At 39.0% G+C, this 26,374-nt stretch overlaps 1 long non-coding RNA gene across 1 annotated transcript in view; it reads right to left on the bottom strand.

The window, feature by feature from the left end:
• Positions 1-612: 612 nt before the first annotated feature.
• The window catches only part of LOC138488995 (uncharacterized), a 111,402-nt gene continuing 85,640 nt past the window's right edge, over positions 613-26,374 (bottom strand). Inside the window, exons 2-3 of the long non-coding RNA XR_011274740.1 lie at positions 14,423-14,442; positions 613-2,352 (exon numbers count right to left, since the gene is read on the bottom strand). This is a non-coding gene — a long non-coding RNA (uncharacterized lncRNA). The remainder of the gene's footprint in view (positions 2,353-14,422; positions 14,443-26,374) is intronic.

The raw sequence follows: 26,374 nt of genomic DNA, 5'->3' as shown, positions 1-26,374 counted from the left end.
CCAATCATTGGATACTGTAGGATATTTAGTGTAAATTTGGGGTTTGGTGGTATTTTTCTTACTGCCAAAATATGAGCGGTAGTTTGGTGATAACTTATCCTTGCATTTAGATTGGGTTTGGCCTCATATCATTCTAGTGACCATACCTTGTTATATTATATTGGAGAATCTAGCAATATGTAATGCTTGTGGTGTTTTGCGGTAGTATACTGTTTAGTTTCCTTCCCTACATTATAACCCCATCATCAACAAAACCTTCCTTTCTATTAGAATACCTCTTAGTGATCTATAGAGGGCCTTGGACCTATACACACAAGAAAATCCAACACTTTTATATAGCATGCCACCTACATTCTGTGGCCGGTATCACTGGCTTATCTACACCAGTTATCTATCCGCCTGTAGGCATTACTGGCTCATAGACCTCCAGTAATCTATATGTTATATTAGATTCCCTCCAAACAACATTCAAGGAGGACACACACACGCACACACCTATTTTATCACTGCTTATTCTGGTTGTTATTCTATCTGCATGGGCAAATTGACAAATGTATTATCAATGGGAATGAATCTCCCCTATGTCCACATATAAAATCCCAAATGCAATAATGACTCTAAACAATTTGTTTTTATATTCTGTTTTGCATACAAGTACAATTCACAATTCAATGCTTACCATGTACATTTCACCATTATCTGTAACACAAGAAAAAGAAACAGAAACAGAGCAAACAAGCCTTTTTAAAAATATGAATTACTTTTTAACATTCTAAACATGACGAAGTAAAATTCAGGGGATTTTCTTTGCTATTCTGCCGACATGACATTTTTAATTCGGTCATCCATCTGACTGCACACAGTGACCTCACTTAAACTTTATCTGCTTACCAGAAGTATCTGTTTGAAGCTCCCCCACATGATGTTGCTTTGCTCGCCTCAGAAAAACAGGCCCAGTCACCGAACTGCTCCTGTAATCTTGGGTGCTTGGAATGCGCGGTGAGTAATTCTCCAGCCAGGGCTCAGTGACCAGGCACTTCTGTCCTCAGAGACCAGTCAACCCGAACTAAACTCTCCCTGTAATCTTCCCATTAAAAAAACTCAGAGCCTCCCCACATCTGACGTAGCATATCTGCAGAGACTTTCTTCAAATCATATTAACAGAAAATGTATTCTGTTACTACCGTCATGTTCCAAACAATGAGAGCTTCAGAGCATAATAACTGTATCTTTTGATTTCCTGCTGCCTTCCTTTCTGCTTTCTGCATTCAACACAGAAAGAGAAAAGCAGAAGAAAAAAATGCCAGTGCACTTTTAAAATATGTATTTTCACCTCATTTTGTACATGGGACTACATTATAATGTTAAGGGGTTAGAGTTAGTGTTTAGTAAATGTTAATTAGGTTAGTCAGTTATAGATAAATAATGTAGTCTTCTATGAATGTGGTATTCAAGAGAAAAAAAATGGTGCACTTTACTCTCTGCAGTTTTCCAATGGGCTTTTGCTGTGTTATGAATTCTGTACCTTGCATGCCACCAGCAATATATTCACATGTTATACTGGCAACATAATATAACTATATGTGTATGCCACATTATTGCTGGCAACAACAATGTTGCCATCACATTTAGTGAAGCACTACATACTCTAAAGCGCTATAAATATTATAAAGCGCTATATATATATATCACTACATACCCCTCCTTTTCTGACAATTTGGCAGTACTCAAATCCACAAACGGAGGAAACCCCATTGTGCTCCTCTTTTTCTTTCCATCATAGCAAATCAATAAAATGAACATTTACATTGTTCATAATAAATCACTGCTTAATCACTGTATAAGCAAAATTCATCTCAAATGAGTTGAAGAGTCCTCATGAAACATTGTACACATTTCTTTCCAACTGAAGTATCCATATTTTCAATTGTCTTTGTTCAATGGTGAAATCAATATTTGAAGTCAATAATAAAATAATAAAATAAAACAAATAAATTAAACAAAGAACTAACAAAATTAATTAAAATAATAAAATAAAATAATACATTTGTGGTATTCCATCGCCCATCCTTCCAGTCACATAGGGGATAATCGTCTCCATTCAGAACACAGCAGAGTCAAGATGTCCTGATCATCGTCTCATCTGGTTCATTCGGTGCAATTCCTTCATTCTGGTACTCTTGGATGGTTTTCCAGTGAAGTCATCTTTTTTGGCATCCCGGTTACTTTGTCTTCACCTCCATATTTTGGTCCGGAGGCATTACTTGATCTTCATCCTGTGGACTCCAGGACTCCATCATCTCCCGTGTCCTCCGGTCCTGTGACTTCCAACCTCAAAACATGTTAATCATTCTAAATCAAATAGAAAAGAGACAGATTAAGTACATAGTACAATACCAATTTCTCCCTTTTTACCAAAAATAAAATATGTAGTCCAAAACATCTCATCCTTTTCCTTTTGGTTTCTGAAATTAAGCATATGTTAGAGACAAAACAAATGTATACACAACACATCATTATACATGAAATATATTTGAACATCGTATTAAAATATTTTAATCTGTTTCAGTGCCCTTTTATATTTTTTATTTTTTTTAAATGTTTTTTTAATTATTATTATGTGGGGTACTATGAACACAGTCACCATGTCTTCCCTTCCATGTTTCCAGGATACTTAAGCTGTTTCTACTTGCTCAAGTCTCCTGACTTCATGTTTGGGATGACAGGGCTTAATCTGGTTAACATGAACAAACTGCTCTATTACCGTTTAACCCTCTGTCTTCAATATTTTGTACACCACTGGAGACACCTTATCTCCAATTTGAAAAGGCCCCTGCCAGGCCACCAGAAATTTTGAATTTTTCTGTTTACGTTTTCAAAAATTAAATTTATATACCTGATCCCCTACATTATACTCTTTCACAGATGTCTTTCTATCATAATAACACTTTGCACTGTCAGCAGCCCTTTCCAAATTCCGCTGCACAAAAGCAAATGCATGTTGTAAATTTTCCTCAATTCTTCCATATATTCATGAACTGTAGATGCGCTTACAAGTGTCTGTGCATGTGTCCTGTATAGCAAATGTTGTGGTAATACCATTTTCCTACCTGTCAATACCTCATGAGGGCTGATACCTGTTGTTTTGGCAGGAGTTGATCTGATTGCCATCAAAACCAGAGGTAAACGTAAATCCCAGCTGGAACCTGCCTCTGCTACAAACTTCTTTAATATGTCCACAACAGACCTGTTGCAACGTTCAATGCCCCTAGAAGAAGCGGGTCTGTATGCAATGTGCAGTTTTCTTTTCACCCCCAGAATTTGCCACACTTTACTCATTAAATCGCTTGTAAAATGACTTCCTCTATCAGATTCTATTCTTTGTGGTAACCCAAATCTTGAAAATATATGATTTAACAGTAATGTGGCTGCTGTTTGCGCACTACAATCTGGTGCAGGAATACACGCTATCCATTTTGACATCAAACAAACCACACTCAAAATGTAACGGTTCCCCCTGATCGATCTTTTTACAGGCCCTATATAGTCTATTTGCAAATCTGACCATGGAAGGGTTAACCCTCTTTTCATCAGTGGGGCTCTATGCATTGGTGAAGCGGGTTTAAATTGGGCACATACTAGACACCCCCTAGTATATCATTCTACATCTTGGGACATATGTGGCCAGTAAGCATAATCTTTCAGTATCTCTAATGTTTTTTGTGAACCTCTCTGTCCTGCAGTTATTGAATCATGTGCATAGTGTAGCATTAGCCCTCTGAATGAAAGGGTTATCACCCACTGTATTTGTCCTGTTATGGATTCTCTAATCTTGAGTCCATCCTGTAGTCTGATTTGTTTTTTATTCTTTAATAGCACCCTCAACTCTTCTTTTCCTGCACAATCATTTTCAGTTAAAGGATTTTATTTGGGGTCTATCAAATGATTATAATAGATTCCCAAAATTGGATCATCCTTTTACGCTTTAATCAGATCTTGATCTGGTGTATCATAACTCCATTGCACTACTGGTTGTTCTACCTCTTTTGGATCCTTAGAGCGTGTAACTGCATCAATCTGTATTTCACCAAGTAAGTGTTCAATAGGTAGCAACTCTCCCATCACAGACCCAATTTTGGCTAAATGATCTGCTTTATCACTTCCCACCTTATCTTCTCCTGGAGTTTTTAAATGTGCACGAATTTTCCTCCAATATATTGTTAAATCATTCTCTGACACTAATTTGTCTGTGGACTGTATCATTTGTCCATGTTTGAGTGGCCTTTTATTATATGTAAGCATGCCTCTTGTTATCCAGCCAGGCAAATATTCCACAAAGCTATTTTGTGCATAATCAGAATCAGTCACCAGGACAATATCACTAAAGTTATTATCAACTGCAGTAGTAATTGCTTTATAAATGGCTGCCAATTCTGCTACCTGACTACTCCTATCCCCAATTCTCATTCCTATACTAGGAATGTCTTCACATTTCAACCAGACATTTCCTATTCCTAATACCAATTGTTTATTACTGTCATTTTCAATGTGAAAGCCACAACCGTCAACATATACAGTTGGCAAATCCTTGCAAATCCTTCATTTTCATCAAATGCTTTGTGTGGTGATTTTTCAAACTCCTGTAAACTAGATTCCAACTCTACTTCATTTGATACAGGTTCAGCTGCACAGTCATGTAAATCTGCCAATCCTCAAGCAACTGGGCTCTTTTAATTTTGGCCATATCTCACTTCTACAGGAAACCCTTGCAATGCCAGTGTCCATGAAGTAATTCTGGACTGTGCTAGGTTGCCTGACCTAATCCTTTTACTCTCTAAAAATTGCAATGGTTGATGATTTGTTTCAATGATTACCTTTTCTCCCTGAACGATGGGGCAGAAATGCTGTAACGCCCACACAGTGGTCAAAAGGGCCTGTTCACATTCACTGAATTTAATTTCAACTTAAGAAAATTCCTTACTTGCATACACAATGGTTTTGTGATTCAAATCATGTTTTTCAGATAACACTGCTGACATACAATGTTCAGAGAAACCTATTTCTATAAAGAAATCCCTGTTCTTTATGGGGTATGCTAAACATGGTGCCTTTATAAAACATTCCTTCAATTTATCCACTGCCTCAGATTGCTCTTTTTCCCACTTCCAGGTTGTATTCAGCTTTAGTAGTTTAGTCAATGGTTGAGTAATTTCAGCATAATTTTAAATACATTTCCTGTTATATCCCGTCGACAAACTTTTTAAACCTTTCACATTTCTAGGGTCTTTTAATTTCTGTATGGCCTCCACCTTTTTCTTTTGTGGGTTTAGTCCATGTTCAGTCACTTCATGGCCTAGAAAACTCACCTTTTTCATGCACCCTTGTGTCTTCTGGAAAGATACTTTAGCACCCGCCTTTTGCAATTGGCCAAGAACATGTCTAATTTCATCAAAATGGCTTTTTAAGCTTTCATTTTTTATCAGAACATCATCCACATAAACTATAGTTCCTCTTTCCGCTGCATCAGGCATAGCCTTTCTCAGAAATATGCCAAATCCACTCCCACTATTGACGTACCCGAATGGTGTTCTAACCCATGCGTATTGCGTCTTATCGAATGAAAATGAAAACAAATTCTGAATATCATCTGCCAATGGCACACACCAATATCCAGATGTGAGATCTAATGTAGTAAATACCTTTGAGCCATGCACCTGAGCAAGGCCTTGACCAATGAATGGCAGTGGCCATCTGGACACTGGCACTCTTTTATTTAATTCTCTCAAATCTGCACACAGACGCCATTGACCATTTGGCTTTAACACACCCAAAATAGGAGTGTTGGATGTGCTATGAACGGGCCTGATAATTCCCAGAGACTCCAAATTTTTAATTATTTCTGCCAGTGACTCTAAACATGCCAGTGATAGTCTATATTGGGGAACAAATACTGGATTTATACTACACCCTTCCTGTAATGTGGCAACATGTAAATTAGTTAGACCGCAATCATATGCATCTTTCACATCTTTAAATTCCATAAATACTTTTCTCAATGTGTTTTTATCCTCATCCCTATCACATGCATCTGCTAACAAAATCTGCTCCTCTAGCATTTTTGAAAATTCTGAAAAATCCTCCAGTGGAGGAATCTCTGTGCTTTCCTCCAACAGTGTGGCTGTGTCTCTCTGTAAAGCTGCCATTTTTAAATATTTTGGCATATTAGCCTCCATTTGAATGTGCTGATTTTCTATTTCATTTTCATTTAAGTCAAATACTATACAATTCTCATGGTGACAGCACACTGTCTCATTTGAATTATAAGGGTATACAGATTGAATTTTAAAGATCCCTTTGGGCTGAGAATCCAGATATTCTGGCAACACTCCCTGTGCATCTACATATCTCTCAGGAATATTTCCAATTACCATGTTATTTTTTTTTAAATTTATTTATTTGACTTATATTCAGGAAAAACCTGTAATTTTGTCAAAAGAGTGTGGCACATTTTTGTTCTGCAATTTGTTCCTCTTGGTTTCATTGAAAATGAGTTTCTCGACAATGGTTTTTCACAGATCCGACTTATTAAAGTGCTTGTGGGAGACCTCCAAAGTCATCTGACTGGTGGTTCCCCTAGCCATGCTCTGCTTCAGTAGATTCATTGAGCTGGGCCTCGTTTATCTGTTTGAAAGCCATTTCGAGCAAATTTGCCATGGCTATTGTCCACCTAGTGGCTTCACCGGCGATGAGTCTGTTCCACAAAGTTTCTTCTTGAATCATCCACTGATTCGTGATCAACGGTGATAGGTAGGTGGTTCTATTCTGTTTCGTGCAGGGGCAGTTTAGGATTAGGTGTCTGATCGTTTCCACAGTGTCTGGGTTTTTACATAGTCGACATACTAGGTTTTCTGCCATGTTTCGAATGGCGAGTATTTGTTTAGTTTGTAGTAAATTTAATCTTGCTTTCATAAACAAATGTCTTTTTTTCTTGTCCGGGAATTTACTCACGTATTTCATTGGAACCTTTGGTTTGTTGAACGTTGGTGGAAGATGTTGTAATAGTTTATTTTCTGTTGCTGCCTCTATTGTTTTGATCCAATCCCTTTCTTCGAGTTTCCGTTTGATTTTATCTGGGTTTTCTTTTAGGTCTGTTTCCGTGCACAGTATTTCAGACAACCTTTCCTTTCTAGAATCTGCCCACTTCTTGAATAAGCTGCAATTTCCAGTATCAAGTTCTTCTTTAATCAATGCATAGATTGGCAGGGAGTCAGCCAGGATGATTTTTCTGAATAGCCTCATTGCATTAATGTCGACTATCGAGGCCAAGGATATTAATCCAAGCTCCCTTCTGATAGCATTTATTGCGGTTGATTTGGGAAGCCCCAGAACGGTTCTCCAGACCATGCCTTCTATTCTGTTCCAGATGTTCTCCGGGATGCACAATGATGCTTCCGTTCCACATGTCAACGCGGGCACCAATTTCATTTTATAGCGTAAATTTACCAAATTTCTTGTCCAACGTTCTCATTTGCGCTGTCAGTCTCTTCGCTTTATCCCAGAGAGCAGCTTGCATTGCTTTGTCTGTTGATGTGTTGTCTAGTTCAAATCCCAGGTATCTGATGTTATTTACTTTTTCGATTTTTGTATCGTCTAAAAACCAGGACTCCCTTGTTATAGAGCTTTTCTGTTGTTTCTCCAGTGTCATGGTTTTTGTTTTGTTTTTATTTATCTCCAAGTGATTTTCCTCTAGGTATTTTGTCAAATTTGTCAATTTCCGCTGCAAGCCCACTTTCGTCTGGTCAATCAGAATCACGTCGTCTGCATATAGGAGACGAGGAATTTTGGTTTTCCCTAGTTTAGGTGGAAACGTTCTGATCTTGTTTTCTGAGTACTGCAGGTCCCCCAGATAGTTGATAAAGAGTGCAGGAGCAAGTGGGCACCCCTGTTTTACACCCCTTTCCACTTGTATTTCTTCTGATAAGGTTCCCTGTTGGTTAAGCTTTACTCTTACTGTTGTGTTTGTGTGAAGCGCTATTAGTGGGTTGAGCAGTGATCTGGGGCATTTCCAGGCTTCCAATTTTTTCCATAGCATGTTTCTGTCCACTTTATCAAAGGCTTTTGACAGGTCTACAAAAGCTAAGTAGATTTTTGGCGCCCCTTCTTTAACTTTTGCTTTAAGGATGTTTATTATCAAGATGTTGATTGCTATTGTTCCATTTTTTTGGAAGCCCGTTTGTAAGATGTCTTTGCACTCTGCCGATTTTTCCCATATCCTCAGATGGTCCAAGATGAGAGAGGAGAAGATCTTTCCTAAGATATCTAGCAGCGCAATTGGTCTGTAATTCACGGGGTCCTCCCGGCAGCCCCTTTTATAAATCGGGACGATGATTGCTTTAGACCAAGACTCCGGAATTTCGTGGGTTTGTTCACAAATGCTAAATATCATTCCAATTAGTTCTGACCATTCCTTCGGGAATTGCTTTAGCATTATGTTTGTGAGACCATCGGGACCTGGTGCTCTGGAAGTTTTGAGGTTTCTTATTTTTGCTTCAATGTCTTCTGCGTTCGATGTCGACACCCATGTTGTGTTTTTTGTTATTTCCAGGGGCTCAACCGATGTCTTGGGTTTCTCGAACTCTCTCGATAGATATTCCAGCCATTTTTCTTCTGAGACTGCATTTGTCGGCGCTAGATTGGATGCCCAGTTGCTCTCTTTGATTAGGGACCAGAAGTTACCATGTTATTGAAATCTGCAGTATAATGAGATTTTGTATGGCCATTCTTAATGAAGAATTTTCCTCTAAATGAATATCCTGATGTCCTTTATCATTCACCATAATTTTGACAGATCCTTCTCCAATATCTATCAATGGGGTGTATTCATAATCCAGGTCTTGTTGCTTCATGGACTCATTTAAGCACGCAAATGCATCAGAATCTTTCATTTGCTGTCCATTCTTGCACTTTAGCGTTATTGCAACCTGCTTGGTGAATGCAGGGATAGTAGTATCCTTCCTCACCTGTAATTCAATTGCATATGGGACCAGTTGTGCGCAATGATAAGCCTTTCTTTTATCTTCAAATTAAGGGGTAGCCGGGACCATATTTTTTGATTGAGGAACTCTAATACCATACACATTCTGTGCATTATATCATTGCCCATGTAAACATCATTTAGTGTTCTACTCACTATCCACACATTATGGTAAATTGTTTTCTGCCCAATATTAATCTTCAGCATGCATCTCCCTGCAATTCGGTTTTCAAAGTCTGAATTGTCCAAACCGTAGACTAATTTTTGGGACCTCCCCCCTCTCCATTATTTTCTGCAGTAATTTCTCATTAATAAAGCTCCTTTCCTGTTCAAGCGCTAAGGTAGCTTCTATCACTTTAGAATGGCCATTTATACCAGTGTGATCCCATGATTGCTCATCTTCCATGTGTTTTTCAGCAAGAGTGGTAATGTATTTTTCTGTGTCTGTTTCAGGAGTAGTATTCTGTTTGCATTTCTTCTCTTTTAAATAGAAGCACAATGTGTGCTCATCTATTTCAGTTTGCCATTTTTTCCTAGGATCTAAATAAATCTGCACAGCTTGTTTTTCTTTTGCATTTTATCTTGACACATCAAAATAACAGTAACGCTAGGTACACAACTATTTTGGAGGTATACCTCCACTGCATCATTCGTTTTGGCAACGGTGTGGCATTCATTTATACTGCTGTTTTGTGATTTTATTTTCTTAGGTCTCAATGGTTTTTTGGTTAAGGACCACAGTACTCCATTCACCCCATCTATGAGAGGAGACAATCTTTTCAGGCAATCTGCCCCCATCAAAAATGAAATTTCACACATAGATGTGATCAATACTTCCTGTTTCATTCTGTGTTTTCGTTTCTTTATGTCAACTTTGGTAACACCTATAATAGGCACCTCCTCACCATTAAAATTATGCACTGGACCTTCACTTTGCCTCACTGTGATCTGATTCTGTGGGGATCTCCCTTCATTGATATTTTTCACCAATTCTTTGGACATAATTGTGGCCTCTGTGCTGGTGTAAATCATTGCAAATGAATTGCATTTCTCTTCCACAGTGATGGGAGCATAATACCTGTCTTCAACTTCTTCTAATACACAGAAAAAGTGTGTATTTCGTACTGATTTCAGGACTCACCTTTCTCAGGCCTTTTTCACTTTTGGCTGAGCACATTTGTAAATGGAAGGACATTTTTCCCTCCTTTCTGTCCATTTCTGTGTGAGAGACTTTATTCATTCCCCATATTCAGAGGTCTTCTGGAGTGTGGCCACTGTTCGTCCTTCAATCCGGGGATCATCAGAGATCACACTACAATCCTCCAACTGAACATGTGTGAAAACATCACTTGGTAAATTGCCATTTCCTAATTCTGTGCATTTGTGGTTATTTGGTATGGTACCCGTCTTTTTAACTTCTTCAAAAATTTGTGGCTCAAAGAACTCTTCAGGTGATGGATCTGTACCCTCCTTTGGAGTATTTATTCTTCCAGCCTGTGTTTGAATAGTGTTTTGATTGCCCAGGGAAGGGGTTCTTGCATCTCCACATACTCCCTGTTCACTTGTATTCCCCATGCATGAGTTGTCTTTCTTAAATCTGTCCCTTTGTTCTTTTGGAATCTCATGTTTTCCTTTTTCATTTGTGCAAATCTCCAATGTTTGATTTAACTCTAGGTTAAATCGAACTTCTTTTTTGGATGTATTTGCAATTTCTGTCACATGTTCATTTGTTGGTATTTTCCTTTTTAAATCATTAAGCATCTCAGAATCATTATGCAAAACCAAATCAGGACAATCTGTTTTCTTGGCATTGCAGGTATCATTAACATTTAGTCACTTATTATCGGAAACCACCCAGTCATTGCTATGGCCTTCTGCCCCCTCCCTTGATGACTGCTTTTGTGCTGTATGGAGCTTTCTTATTTGCTCAGCCAACATTTTCACTCGGGCCTCGAGACACTGGAATCTTTCCATCTCCGTAGAATCTTCTCTCTGTGGCCTAGGTCGATATTGGTGGTTTTCCCCCTGATTGAATCTATTCTGATATCTCTCAGGAGAATGATTTATATTGGGGTCGTTTCTGAATTCTTGATTCATATGTGGAGGGGAGCGAGGTGCACCCATCCTTTGGTTGTAGTCCCCTGGTGGTGGTGATTCATTGTATTGACGTGGGGCATAATTCATATTCTGCCTCATGTCCTATCTCTCATTTTGTGAGTATTGCCCCCTATGCTGATTCCCATTTTCAGCAAAGCGATCCACATATCGGGGTATATCCTGATTACCATATATCATGGTGTTAGGGTCAAATCTGCTTTGTGTTCCCAATGTCTGGTAGGGACCATTATTTCTTTGATCCTGACTTTGTTTCTGATTATTATTCATACCTGACATATCCAGCCGATATCCTGCCCGGGGTCGGTTTCCTAGCTACCTAGGGCTAATGTAGCTCTCCATATTACTAGGATCATGTGATTGAAACATTAGTGCAGGGAGTGACGATCTCTGTTGATTACCCCTTTGTCAGGTGTCAAATTATTTTTACCTGGACTTTGAGCGGATTCAAGGGACATTTTGGCTGACCTGATCTCCATCACTATTGCTGAGGGTTCTTTAGATTTTGGTCTAGTGTCTTTCATTTTATCACTCTCTCTACCCTGACAATAGAGTACTTCATATAATTTTGTACTTTGGTGTACAATCCATTCAAGGAACTTGTCACAGTCAAATTCACGGACTAACTGTGATATAATGGGCCTCATTACACGGTAGGCGGTGAACCATGGCGCTATTAGCGCCATGGTTCATGCCGGTAAAATAACAGCACCGCCTTGGTGGAAAGGGGAATTACCGCCCTATTCCAAGGTTGGCGGGGCGGTAATTCCCCCTTCCACCATTGCCCTTCCCCATTCCCATTTTTGCCCCATAGGGCATAATGGGAATGGGGAAGGTGCTAATTATGGTACCGGAAATTTGCGGTGGCGTAATTAGCACCGATGTCCCTTTGCGGGTTGGTTCTTAACACCTGCAAAAAGCAGCCGTTAAAGTACCAACCCGCAAAGGGACCTCGTAATAAGGCGGTAAGGGTTAACGGTCACCGGTACCATTACCGGTGACCGTTAACCCTTACCGCCTTCCGTTTAATGAGGACCAATGTCTTTCTGTAGCCCATAGAAGTATGCAGTTTTAAACTCATCGGAATTGGGGTCAAAAGATACATCAAAGCGAGAAAACGCTCTTTTTAAGTGTTGCAAAAACTGGCGATGTGATGTTTTAGGCCCATCCGTAATCATGTAGGCAACCTTTTTTGCCTCTTGCAATGATTGGAAAGGATAAAAATGATGTCTAATCTCTTTTTCAAACTCTGCCCATTGGCATGTTCTGCTGTTCATTTAACCCTCTTATGATACTGGCTATGGGAGCATCCAGAGTTAAGTGAAAGTATTGCCTGTATTGTTCCTGGGGTATCTGGAGGGCTTTAAATATATCATGCACCGCTTCTAAGTGGTCCTCTATACAGCACTCTCCTCCTTTTTTAAATGGTTTGATCAAAACCTTGATTGATTTCAATATTTTTATGGGGCTACTCGTTGCTATGCATGGGATTGCACTACTTTGTGATTCACCCCTGGTTTCAGGTGAATGGGATTGGCGGCGGCCCCTAATGGATGTATCAAATCCCCCAAGGGCACTACAACCAAGTTCATTCACTGGCCCAGCCACTGGGGCACTAGTTCTCTGTGTAGAAATAGGATTCACCTCAACTCCATTGAATGTAGTGCCCTGTCATCTATCCTGGAACCTGGAAATGCATATTTGCTGTTCCAGATCCTTGCAATTTTAAGGAGCCTTTCTGCCTCCTTACGCAAACAGTTGTTTTCATCACCCATCTTATTAATTACCTCTTGCATATCACCCATTTGCATTTGGCATTCATTGAATTCTTTGTTTCTCTTGTCTCTTTCTTGAAATATTTTAACCATTTCCTGTTCGGCATTTTAGAGATCACTTTCTTTCTCAAAATGTTCTTTTTGTAAAACCTGCATTTCCAAAACAACTTCTTCTTTCTAATGTCTTGTCTAATATGATCTACCAACACTTTCAAGTGTTTCAATTCTTGTTCACTATTCTCAAACTGCTTCTTGCTTTGAGACAATTGAGTGTCGAGATCTCTAAATTCTGGCTGCATGTCTTTTTGACATACCTTCAATTCTGCTCTTAACATTTCCTCTTTTTCACTTGCTCCATCCAGATCAGCTTTTAACCTGCTAATCAGCTTGGTATAATTTTCTTGCATTCGCTGTGACCTATTTAGTATAAACCATGTCTTGGCACATAGCCGTATCAGACAATCTTTCTCTGCATGTTTATCAGCTGCATTTAGTAGTCTCAAAAGACAAACCTGAATTATGCTGCCTTCTGCAAAAATTCTGTCTAATGGTTCTTTCTGTACTTCACCATAGATGCGGTCACGCCATTTGGTGGCATTATCTGATGACCATGTCCCATGTTCATATAGTTTTGCCTCCAGATTTTGCACTAGCTCTGGGAATGTGGCCTCCATTTGAGACATTCTGAAATTCACTTTTAGTGTCACACTGCTATTTTGAAATTGGTTCCCTCAAATGCATGTATGGTAGTGTGAGACACACTTGCCACGCCCAGTAGGTGCTCTATAGCCACTTTCCTGGCCAACAGACCATGTATGTAGGATATTTTGTGTAAATTTGTGGCTTAGCTGTATTTTGCTTACCGCCAAAATATGATCGATAGTTTGGTGATAACTTATCCTTTCATTTAGATTGGGTTTGGCCTCATATCACTCTAGTGACCATACCTTGTTATATTATATTGGAGAACCTAGCAATATGTATTACTTGTGGCATTTTGCGGTAGTATATTTTTTGTGGTATTTAGTGGTGAGCATAGTTTCCTTCCCTACATTATAACTCCATCATAAACAAAACTGTCCTTTCTATTATAATACCTCCTAGTGATCTATAGACGGCCTTGGACCTATACACACAAGAAAACCCAACACTTTTATATAGAGTGCCACCTGCAGTATGTGGCCGGTATCACTGGCTTATCTACACCAGTGATCTATGCACCTGTAGGCATTACTGGCTCATAGACCTCCAGTAATCTATATGTTATATTAGATTCCCTCCAAACAACATGCGAGGAGGACACACACAAACACACCTATTTTATCACTGCTTATTCTGGTTGTTATCTGCATGGGCAAATTGACAAATGTATTACCAAAGGGAATGAATCTCCCCTATGTCCACATATAAAATCCCAAATGCAATAATGACTCTAAAGAATTCATTTTTATATTCTGATTATATTGCATACAAGTACAATTCACAATTCAATGCTTACCGTGTACATTTCACCATTATCTGTAAAAAAAGAAAAAGAAACAGAAACAGAGTAAACAAGCCTTTTTAAAAATTAGTTACTTTTTAACATTCTAAACATGACAAAGTAAAATACAGGGGATTTCCTTTGCTATTCTGCCTACATGACATTTTTAATTCGGTCATCCATCCGACTGCACACAATGACATCACTTAAACTTTTATCTGTTTGAAGCTCCCCCACACGAGCTTGATTTGCTCGCCTCAGAAAAACAGGCCCAGTCACCGAACTGCTCCTATAATCTTGGGTGCTGGGAATGCATGGCGAGGAATTCTCTAGCCAGCGCTCAGTGACCAGGCACTTCTGTGTCAACCCGAACTAAACTCTCCCTGTAATCTTCCCAATGTCCTCAGAGCCTCCCCAGATCTGGCGTGGCATATCTGCAGACACTTTCTTCCAATCATATTAGCAGAAAATGTATTATGTTACCACCGTCATGTTCCAAACAATGAGAGCTTCAGAGCATAATAACTGTATCTTTTGATTTCCTGCTGCCTTCCTTTCTGCTTTCTGCATTCAACACAGAAAGAGAAAAGCAGAAGAACAGAAGAAAAAAAAATGCCAGTGTAATTTTAAAAACAGATTTCAAAATATGTATTTTCACCTCATTTTGTACATGGGACTACATTATAATGTTAAGGGGTTAGAGTTAGTGTTTAGTAAATGTTAATTAGGTTAGTCAGTTATAGATAAATAATGTAGTCTACTATATATGAGGTATTCAAGAGAAAAAAAAATGGTGCACTTTACTCTCTGCAGTTTCCCAATGGGCTTTTGCTGTGTTATGATTTCTGTACCTTGCTTGCCACCAGCAATGTATTCACATGTTATACTGGCAACATAAAAGAACTATATGTTTGTGCCACATTATTGCTGGCAACAGAAATGTTGCCAGTACATTCAGTGAAGCGCTATATACTCTAAAGCGCTATAAATATTATAAAGCGCTATATATATTACTACATACAATTGATTATGTGCAAAACCGCATTGACTGCAATGTGCAAAATATGCAAAACAACAACAAGATGAAGTGCTTAGGGCCTACTGATCCCATTGATGCCTTTGTGCTATACATCCAAGTAGTACAAGTTGTCTCATAGATGTAAAATATAAATGTTTGTTCTCAACTTCAAGCCCCAGACATGACACATCATATGTATGCAAGAATGCAATGTTGATCAAAACCTATATATTCGAGCATAGTGCTAGTCTTGTTCCATCAGTGTTTTCTCAACAGCTTTTTAATATATAAAGTGGTTCAACGCTTGCTAAAACATTCTATATTTGATACGGAAATAACTCTTAAAATGCTGGTACTTCAAATACAATCAGCAAGATAAACAGCAGGGCCTATGAGATAAATGTGCAGAAATACAGTTAGTTAAAGTGCTGTCAGATGCACATAAATACACCTGAATACATGCGCAAAATGCAATTGAATAAAGTGCTATGTGCTTCACAATTGCACCAAACATTAGGCTAAATCAAATTTAGTTGTCAAAAGAACCAGTAGCAGAAAACTCCCTATAAAAAGAATAAAGAGAAAACACTGGGGTAATAAATAAATTAAGGAATGAGGAGCGATACTGTAGTATGTGAGGATAAAGAAATAATTGAGACAGGGCTACATATTCTGACTTGCTGCTCGAGAATGGTAAATACTTACTACAGACATTATGGGAATTTTGTGCATAGTATGGAACAGATAAAGGAAGACATTTTCTGGTGACGGATCTTGAATTCCACAAATCTGAAATGCATAATAGCAATGTATAATGTGTGGTTAGAAATTGAGAGAATACTGGGTATCTCTATTTGAGTCAAGTGTAATGTAATGGAATTACTTTTGTGTATAGCTAGAGGTATAAGGAATGAAATGTAGATTGGATATCTATGGATGTACATATGAGAATGTTTTAGAATAGATTTTATGGAATGTACTGAATTTTAGGTATTTTGATATGGCTTTAGTAGGTTTTATGATTATTAATGATGAATATGTAATCTGGTTCCTTCTTTTATTGATAGTGGATTATGTATATATAATATGTAATCATGTGAAAAGTTTATTTATAAACTGTAACACATTAATAATAAATAAATAAAAAGAATAAAGAGAGGATCCCCAAGTCTGTATCATATTCTCAAGAGGCAATAGTGACATGCAACCAATACAATATGATATTATATTGTATAACATCCTCAACAAAAACAGACTACACCAGAGGTTCTTCGACTTGGACAAGATTCAAAAAGGCCAGTAGAAGTCTCCAATATAAAACATACCTTATCTATGTTAGAAGATACTCTAGATGATTATGTCAAAATGCAGTGCAACTTAAGTGTGACAATTAAAAACATACAGTTTAATAATTAATGTCAAACTAATCCTAAGAAGAAAGTAAGAACAATTTCATAAATAGGAAAAACCACCATGAGGAAAAGCATAAGTAGGATGAAGCAGATAAGTGAAATGGGAAAAATGGGAAAAGCAAACTGTTTGGGAAGAACCTATAAACAAACAGAAAGGACATAGTCTGAATGTCTATCTCAAAATGTAAGTAGAACAAACATGGAAGCCACATGATGAGTAAATAAGTCTGAAAAGACCAATTCGAGAACAGTAAACATAATTAGCCCAGGTTCCTAAGAAGTTGTAGAATTCCTCATCCAGGTTAGCCCCCTGGGTCTCTTTGTCTCCAAATCTAAGATACAATTGGTCTCTAATTGTCTCAACAACAGCTCTCGATTGCCTCATCTTGATGGTTCTGGAACCAAGAGTATCCCAAAGAATGCAAAGCCATCCAGTTTGCTGGCATGGACTGATGGAAATATACCGCCATGGGATATGTGGGATGCACATTCTTGATTGCACATATGTGTTGGAGCACCCTGATTTTCAGCTTGCCAATGGTGCTTCCAACATACTATTTGTTGCACAGACGGGTGAGAACGTAGACCACATATGCTGTGTCACAGATGATCCTGGATATAATTTTGATGTCAGTAGCTAAAACCGGATGGCAAAAACTCTTAATATTGGTAGCATACTGGCACACCTTGCATTTCATACACTTGTAGAAGCCCAGAGTTCTTTTATTTATCCAACATTCAGCCTGTGAGTTAACAATTGGACTCATATAGCTGGTCACAAGATTATCTTTAATTGAGGTAGATTGTCAAAAAGGTGATGTTGATTCTCTCACCTAGGATGGTGCCCAAATGTTCGTCCAGTTTGAGCACATGCCAGTGTTTGCTGATTATTCCGCGTATTTCACTTGATCCATTGCCATAGGTCAAAATTAGGCATCTGTCTTTCTCTTCTTGTCCAGTTTTTAAGACCGAATTAGATATCAAGAGGAAAGTTCCATCCTTTTCTCAGGCTTTAATATAAGTCCTTTCAAGAACTTTCTTGGGATAACCACGATTTTGAAACCTCTGGGCCATACGCGTACATTCTGTATCAAATCTTTCAATTTTGGAGCAGTTTCTCCATATGCAAATAAACTCCTTGTGTGGTATGCTCCACTTTAGGGCTGTAGGGTGGTTGCTTTTGGCATGCAGGGGTATGTTGGAACTTGTGGGTTTTCTATAAAGTTCATTGACCAGTTCACCTTGTGCCGCTGTAATAAGAATATCTAAAAAGACAATAGCAGTCTTGCTGTGGCTTTCGGTGACTTTTAAGTTTAACTAGTTCACATTTAGGATCTTCAATAATTCCAACTATTCTGTAGTCGTACCATCCAAAATGACGAATAAGTTATCAATATAACGCAGCCAATGGGCAATTTTTTCTGTGTGTTTGCAGTTTCTTGGATGCCACACCACAAACTTTTCCCACCAGCCTATGGTTAGGTTTGCATAAGAAGAGCAAACATAATGCCCAATGGACGTTCCCTGAGTAGAATATAGAACTCTTTGTTGAACAGGAAAGTATTGTTGTTAAGACACAGACTGATAATTTCCAAGATAATATTTCTATGTTGCAAATAATTCATGGATTTAGTATGTAAACAATACTCACAGGCTTGTAAACCATCCAATGTGGCCAATAAAAAAGTGAATTCCCAAGGAATACCATTTATTTTATTTAAAAAATCTATGGTGTCCCTCAGGTATGAAGGCAATGAAGTTATAAAAGACACCTGACTTTCATCCATACATTTTGAAGTATTTCCAAGGAGAGCTCCACACATGGTGAAATGGGACTACCCGGTGGTCTTGTTATACTCTTATGAAGTTTGGCCAAAAAATAGAAAGTCGGCATAACAGGAAATATCACTGAAAAAATGTTGTTAAAGGGATTTTATGGTTAAGTTGCACTAATAAAAACCTATGATGTTCAATGAAAAAACTTTGTTATAGGAACATTTTGGTTAAAAGTAAAACTGAAAAACCCCAGAAATTCAGCAGTTAGGGTAAGCTAAGTAACCAGAGATCGTGCCACCACCGTGCACTGCTAAGACTAACACCCAGCACATCAAAGATCACATCACAAATGTCATTGATGACATTGTTTTTACAAAGGTTGGTGGGATTGTGTCAAGAGGGGGCTAAATTAGAAGGGGGGTCCCCCCCCTTTTGTAGATGGCTTATAACTTTGTTGCTGTTGTACGGAAGTGGACAAAAGTTTTCAGAAACATTAGAGACCAAACCTTCAATGTTTGTGCAAAATCTGAATGAATGTTGTCAAGTGGGGGCTAAATTATATGACTATTGTATGTATGTACATTTTGACACTTTAAAAAAAATAAAACACAGCTGGATTTCCAGCAAACTCGTGTGAAGGAGCATTGGCAAGCAGCTGAAGGCATGGTTTTGCAAATGTGTCAGTGTTTTATTTTTTGACAAGTGACATAATATAGGTACAAACAATACTGATATACCTTTCGTGACAAAGGTATGTAGCCTGTGGCCATGGGCAGTGGCCAGATTGTCTAGGTCATGGCATAATGTCATGACCCAGACAATCTGGCTACTGGCCATAACCACAAGGGATGGCCAATGGGGATAATGTGGCCATGTCCACCAGGGACCTGCTATGTGGTAAAATCTTTCGAAATTGGGATAGGTTTGAAAGGGAAACATAATTTGCTCATGGTAATGTGGCCATAGGGTTCTCTCTTAACCTTCTGCAGGCCACCATGGAAAGAGAAGAGGGACTCTGTACGGAGCCTTGCCTTCTCTTTCCATGGTGGCCATCTAGGAAAAGGATTTTCCTTCCTACGGTGGAACGCTGCGCGTGTCACGGTGTAGGAAGAAAAATATTTTTTTTTAGCATCCCGGGTCACCGCTTTGGCAACCTGGTGTGCTAATGGCCTTCATCCCTCATGGCATGTGCTGGAACGGGGCTAACAGTCCAGAGCCCTCGTAATCCACCCTCACTTCGTCTGGCCCGATAACTTGGGCCGCCGGGCCGTTATCCCTCGTTCCAGTCCCTGGAACGGGGATGAAGACCACATTATTCCCTTTAGCATAACACAAAATGCTAATGGAAATGTTGCAAAATCTTATTGAGTCTACGTGCTTTACTGAGAAATGTAAAGTAGATGGAGTCTAAAAGATTTTGTTTTTATTTCTATTTTTTAACTTTGAAAGGTGGTTCCTAAAGGAAAACTCTGAGAAATTATCCTATTCTTGGTTGTGCGCACTAAAAAAATGGATGTCTCAGATTCCTGATATATTAGTAATAGGAGTATACACAAATGTGTAAATGGTATGCGTCAGTAGCAAGGGCAGAAGGGTAATTTCTCAGCAAACCCTTCAAAACAAAGAGAACAACATTAAAGAGTCACCTCACTATCTGCGCTTCCAACTGAGGTCTAGCTGAGACTGGTTTGAAAGGTCCACTATGCATATAATAGGTACGCCAAAATAATGCCTAGAAAATAGTCCAAGTAAACAAATATCTACTTTTGATAAGTAGTTTTTAATGTTGCATAAACACAAAGACGCCACGCCAACACGTGTTTCAACCCTAACTGGTCCGTCTTCAGGGTGTAAAGGAAATGTAACTGCAATTAAACCAGTGTAGCATATACTACAGTAACCAATGGTGAAACATCCATAGTTAAGACATCAATACGATTTGTATCAGTCAATTGAGATTAAACATCATTTAAAAGTATAATAAATATAAGCAACATAGAGGAGGGGAGACACGGGAGAAAAAGAGGGGAGAGAAAAAAAAATATAATAATAATATCATGACTTAAATGCTCACTGTGTTGTATGGGTACCTCATAACTGCACAACTGGTGCGCTTATTCACATCCCAAAGGGTAAATTAGTGGAGTTTACCTGCTATTTCACCATGAAAGTATTAGGCTATGTTCCTGCAACTGCTATGTTTATTTGTATTTGGAACTGCTAATTGGAGGTGAATTTTCATGGGAAGTGATTTAATCTAAAAAAATGGGTCTAATGTTTAATCAAAGTCAGGCACGAGTATTTAGGAAAACTCGCAATTTTAAATGCACGTGACAAAATGAAATAATAAAAAATATATAAGAAATGTATTCAGGGTCTTACCCGCCATTCCTAATTTGTTGCTCACGATGGGATACGTTTTCCAAATGTCATGGTGTTCTGAATGAAGTAGTTCTATTTAACGACTCATTGTGAGTTTCGGTAACAGTACACTGATACCACAAGACGAGTAGCGGGAGCAAGATAAAGAGAGAAATCTAAGTTAAAAGCTGTTCTCGTGTGTCCATGTTACATCAACATTGGATACAAAAGCTAACTGTTTTCGAATGGCTTGTTATAAAGGATCAGGAAAATACACTTATAATCATGTGGACACTGGGTCATTGCAGGCTTACCTATTTTAATGCTTGAATGCGTGCAAGGCTGCAGGTTACTGGAGTCTCTGCTGTGTGTCTGAGCGGAGCCTTGTGGAATGTGGGTGTTGTCTGCATCGGCCTATAACCGGCCAGCAAGTATAAGTACCCTGTGGTCATGTGACTTAGAGTCTCCAAGGTTGCCAAGCAACTCCGGTCGGCTCTGCCTTGAAAAGTCTTCACATAAATTACTCCTTGCATGAAAGCAATGCTGTATTCAATTAAAACGTTGTACAAACGTGTTAAGGAAGCTTTAATTTTGAATACTTGCGTGGGCCACGACTGATCTAGCATTGATCAGTGCTCCTGTTATGGAGATTGGTTTAGGTAGACAGTTGGTGTTAGAAGTAATTGGGATGGGTTCTTTCATTAAGGTGCTGGCAGGTAATTGTGGTTTAGGTTGCGTTGAGCTCCTAGTCTGGTTTTTGGGTATGGTACGGCGATTCAAATAGGGGTTGGTAGGTAACTACGGTTCGTAGAGGGTGGAGAGTCTAGCGCAAAGCCTAGGGTTTCTGTAGAGAGTAGGGCAGGGTGCATATTTAAATTGGTCCATAGTTGCCAGTATAAGCTGTAATAACAGCAGTGGGGCGTATGTTAATAGGGTTGTGTTAAAATGCATTCTGCTAGAGTTGAGGATGTATTACTATATAATACTTCGTATAGATAAGTGGGTTGAGAGCACAAGATCCTAAGCCTGGCACAGTAGGCGGTCACTCGATTAGGGCACAGTGGACTAGGATAAGGGTAAAGCAACTATTCAGAGGTTCTAACTTCGCTACTGGGCTAGTCAATAGTCTAGTCAATAGGCTAGGCAATAGTCAGAGTCAAGTGCTGTAGTCACAGATCGTAGTGGGCAATACAATATGCTAACATGCATATGTTCACAGTGGTAAGTAAGCCTGGTAAGGAGCATGGTAAAATGTGGCCTACGAACAATAAGAGGCACAGTCAAGAGGGCAAATGAGGCCTATAAGCGACCATAGGTACACTCAAAATGGCAGATGTGGCCTAGGACAGAGCAACAAAGGTATATCATATAGTTCAGCTGTGTGAGTGCAGAAAAACAGTTTTGGCAGGGGGGCTAGATGCGGTTTGCCAAACATACTACTGGATACAGCAGTTTCAGCACAGTAGGCAAGTCATACAGTTTGGCTAGCAGAATACTGGGAGCTACAAAATACAGTTTCATCACGTGTATACAAGCTAGGCATAAGCTAGGCATACTATGCAATTAGGTCAAGGTGAATATTAGGATGAGAAACCTTAATCGGATAGGCTAGATGGGAGGCAGTGCTAGGCTAGATGCAGATTACACTAGAGAGGCATTGCGCTTTGCTCGAGCTTCAATCAGGGTGGGCAATATTGTGGCTTGCAGACAACAAGTTACACCTTAACAGTTCTTTGCAATGAACGGATATGAGGACAAGCATAAGGTGCAGAGTGAACCTAAACTCTACTGCAGCATAGGTACTAATATACTAATAGATAGCACCGGTAGATACTGGAGCATAGGTAAAACAAGGCAGTGTAGCGCAAGTAATCAATAATAGAATTGCTAGACTTACTGTGACATTTTTGTATCAAAGAGTCAGTGGCAGTTAGTCTTTGCGAGGGCTCAGCACCCGGTGCTGATGGTCACAGGGGTAGTGGACCGGAAAAAGGGCAGAGGTTCTGGGCGAACGGCGAGGAAGGCTGAGGACAGGTATTGGCCTTGTTTCCCTGGGCCTTGGTAGGAGTGGGCCGGCTTCGCCTACCGGCTCACGATAGGTGGTTAAGATCAGATCAATAGCCAATCGTTGCTCAGCATACTCTGCTGGGCTCCGTTAAGCACTGGAGGTCTGTGAAAGATTGCGGGCGGCCATCTTTGAAGGTGCAAAACTCCTCATGGTGGGTAATGGTGGCAATGGGTCTCAGGCAGCTGTTGGCATCTAGATCACAGCATAGAGGCTGCAAATATTTTCTTGCAGCAGGGCATCTCAATAGGCAGAATTAGCAGTGAGACATGCGATTCTCGCTCGAGTGCTGAGACGCTTACCAGAAATTCGTAGGCAATTCAGGATGACTACAGCAAGGGGGACCACTGCAGGGTCGGGAGGAGCTCCTGCCCCATGGAAGAGGGATGGTGGACAAAAGTATTTGGGACTCCTATCCATTCTGTGTGTTTATTTTCTTTTTTTAGAGAATTTAAAATTGTACCTTTCTCATGTTACAGTGTATATATTTAAAAATGTTGCTTACAAGGAGTACTGAATAAATGTATACATATGTAAATTTATTTATATATCTAATATATATATGTTACACAGCCCACGGTAGGGGCTGTGTAGTTATGGTTAAGTTGCTAATCCCATAGGAAGAGCACTTTTTGGGCGGCTTATAACTTCGCTCACCCTGAAAGAATCCTCAGCAAACTTTGCAAAAAAAATATGGCCTACTCTTATTTATTTTGCAAATTGTGATGAGGTTTGATCCAGGGGGGCGCAAAGTTATAGGGGGGGTCCCAAAATGTATTTTTTTCCCATCAACATAATGGAAAAAAACTTTGTGCACGCCTATAGCTCAAACCGCTGGATGGATTTCCACCAAATTTGTGGCAGGAGCAGCAGCTTAGTTCCAAAAGCGTGCTTTCTTTAATTCGGTGTAAATCCGTCCAGTAGTTTTTTTTAAATGGCCAAAACATAAGGCAAACAAATTAGTGATATCTATGTTCGCTCTGGGAACAGGATTCCGATTGGCTGAGTGCTTGCGTCATGTCCGCGGACAGACAATGTGTTCGCAGATTGGCTGGGGTGAGGTGTGAGGTGCGTTACATTGTTTCGATGCTCCCGCCATCTTGGATCTACCAACAGCGTGGCGGCGAACAGAGGAAAAATACAATTTTGGGGAGTGTGTTGGTGTGCAGAAGTGCTTGGGGAGGGTTGGGGAGTAAGAGATGGGTCAAATACTGTATTTGTTTAGGTGGCATGTGCCCCTGATGTGTTCACCATGTCCGAGGACATAAAAAATGCACTACTGGCTATTTTACTTTAGTATGATATTGGTTTCGGGTTGTTAGTAGAGGATTGATTGTAATTAATATCCCCTATAAGCAGCCCATATACCACAGTCAAAATGTTTGGTAGCATAGGTGTGTTATGCTGCGTTGGTTGTGGCCAGGGCCTAGAGTCTTGGGTGCATGGCCGAAGGCCGTAGGCCATGCACCCAAGGGTCTAGGCCCAGGCCACAACCACTGCAGCATAACACACCCATTGAATCAAACACCCATCAAATATCCAGAAGCCAAAGGTTTGTGTACTGTTTCATTTGTACAGTTTGTATGTGAAGTTTTGGCTAGGCTATGCAGTTAAGATTGTAGAGTTTGTAATAGGACTGCGTTATAAGATACCTTTGGAATTAAATATTTTGGATTGTGGTGTATGAGTGTGTACATTTTCTTTGAGATCTAATGGTAAATAAACTACTTTGCCACGAATACCTTTCACTAATTTAGCTGGAGTTAATTTTGCTGTTTTTGTTAAAGGTGCATTATTGCTTAAAGTGGGTGCACTGTTTGAATTAAGATGCAAGTTATTAATGATAGCACGTGAAGGTGTTTGGTTGTTGTCAAGTTTTGCATTGCAGTAACTGCAAAGTATTAAGGGGTCAGTAATTTCGTATTTGTTTTCTGCTATAAGATAGAGAGCTAATTGGAACCATTTGGAATCTTCATTGTCTTCTATTTTGTCTACAGTTTTTTTGCTACTTTTATAAAAGGTCCTGCAGCAAAACACACACATGGTTTGGTACTTCTCCGGAGGTACTTTTAAACTTTACTATTTCGTTTTTGTATGTTTTTAATAGAAGGTTGCTATTTGTACAGTAGTTGGTAGTTTGTTGTAAAGCTAATGCATATTGTAAGTGGCTTTCACTTCCAAAATATTTTCTCTGGATATGCTCTATTTCTTTGGATAGTTGTTTAACTGTACCAGGTAGAATATTGTTATTTAAATTGACTAGTGCTAAAGCACGACTTTTAGCATAGTAGAGTTTATGCACCAGATTTTGATAGTTGAATGATGTGTTGATATAATTTTGATATGATGGAAGGTGCTTTTGCAAATAGGTCCTGAAATGCAGGCTAATGAATGTCTTTGTAGTCCTGTGTATTTGCGCACTGGACAGGCATCCATATTTTGTAGTAGTTTCATTTTGATTTCGTCCTTGCTTTTTACATACTGATTGACGAAGTGGCATAAAGATTTTGAAAGATTTTTTGGCAGTGGTACACATTGATGTGCACGGCCATTTGTAGACTGGACGTTTTGGTTTATTAGAATGGAGAGGTGATACGGAGTTTTCTGGCGATATTTATGTGAGCAGATTTTTTTTGTTTCATAATGCTGTTATTACGTTTTTCATACCCTCATCCACTGCAATTGCGTTTGTTTGCTTTTGTTTATATGCATCTTCATTAAAATATGGTTCTGTGCTCATGGTGTGACTCCATTCACATCCACAGATGTTTAAGGAGCTATTTTTGTTGATATTCAGTTTATTGAGAAGTGTTTTTTTATTCTAGTAGTTAGTTTTGTTAGTGGTTTCATTCTGTTTAAAAATAAAATAAAATAAATAACTTCCTTTTGGGAAGGATTGCACTGTCTATGAGAGCTTTTAGGATTACTTTTCTACAGTAGGTTTTAAGGGTTGTCCATGATTTCTTTCCTGTTTTAATAAGGTTCTGAAGGACTCTATGGTGGAACATTTTTTGTAAAATATTTTTTTGGGTATTGTTAGTTGCTACTATATCAAGATTTATAGGTGCAGTGTTAGCAGCAGTGGTAGCTGAAGTCTTGTTAATCACTTTTTGTTTCGTTTTACATTTTATAGAGGAGGGAAAGTTAATGTACTGGAAGCTTGTTTTGTTTCTCATAATGACTGGATTAGCTGTTTTGTTTGAAGTTTTTGTACAAAATCTGGTAGAGATGGATGATTATTTAGGACACTTTATTTTGATTTGCTCTACTTCTCTGTTGCTTTCTACAGAGTTGCTTTTTGGTAGGCATTCTTTGGGGTTTGTTGGAGAAAAAAA

This window comes from Ambystoma mexicanum, chromosome 9, assembly GCF_040938575.1.
Source record: "Ambystoma mexicanum isolate Mex_15411 chromosome 9, UKY_AmexF1_1, whole genome shotgun sequence".
In the NCBI taxonomy this organism is placed as follows: Eukaryota; Metazoa; Chordata; class Amphibia; order Caudata; family Ambystomatidae; genus Ambystoma; species Ambystoma mexicanum.
The sequence above is the reverse complement of the archived record's forward strand: the minus strand, read 5'-3'. Positions and strand labels throughout refer to the sequence as shown.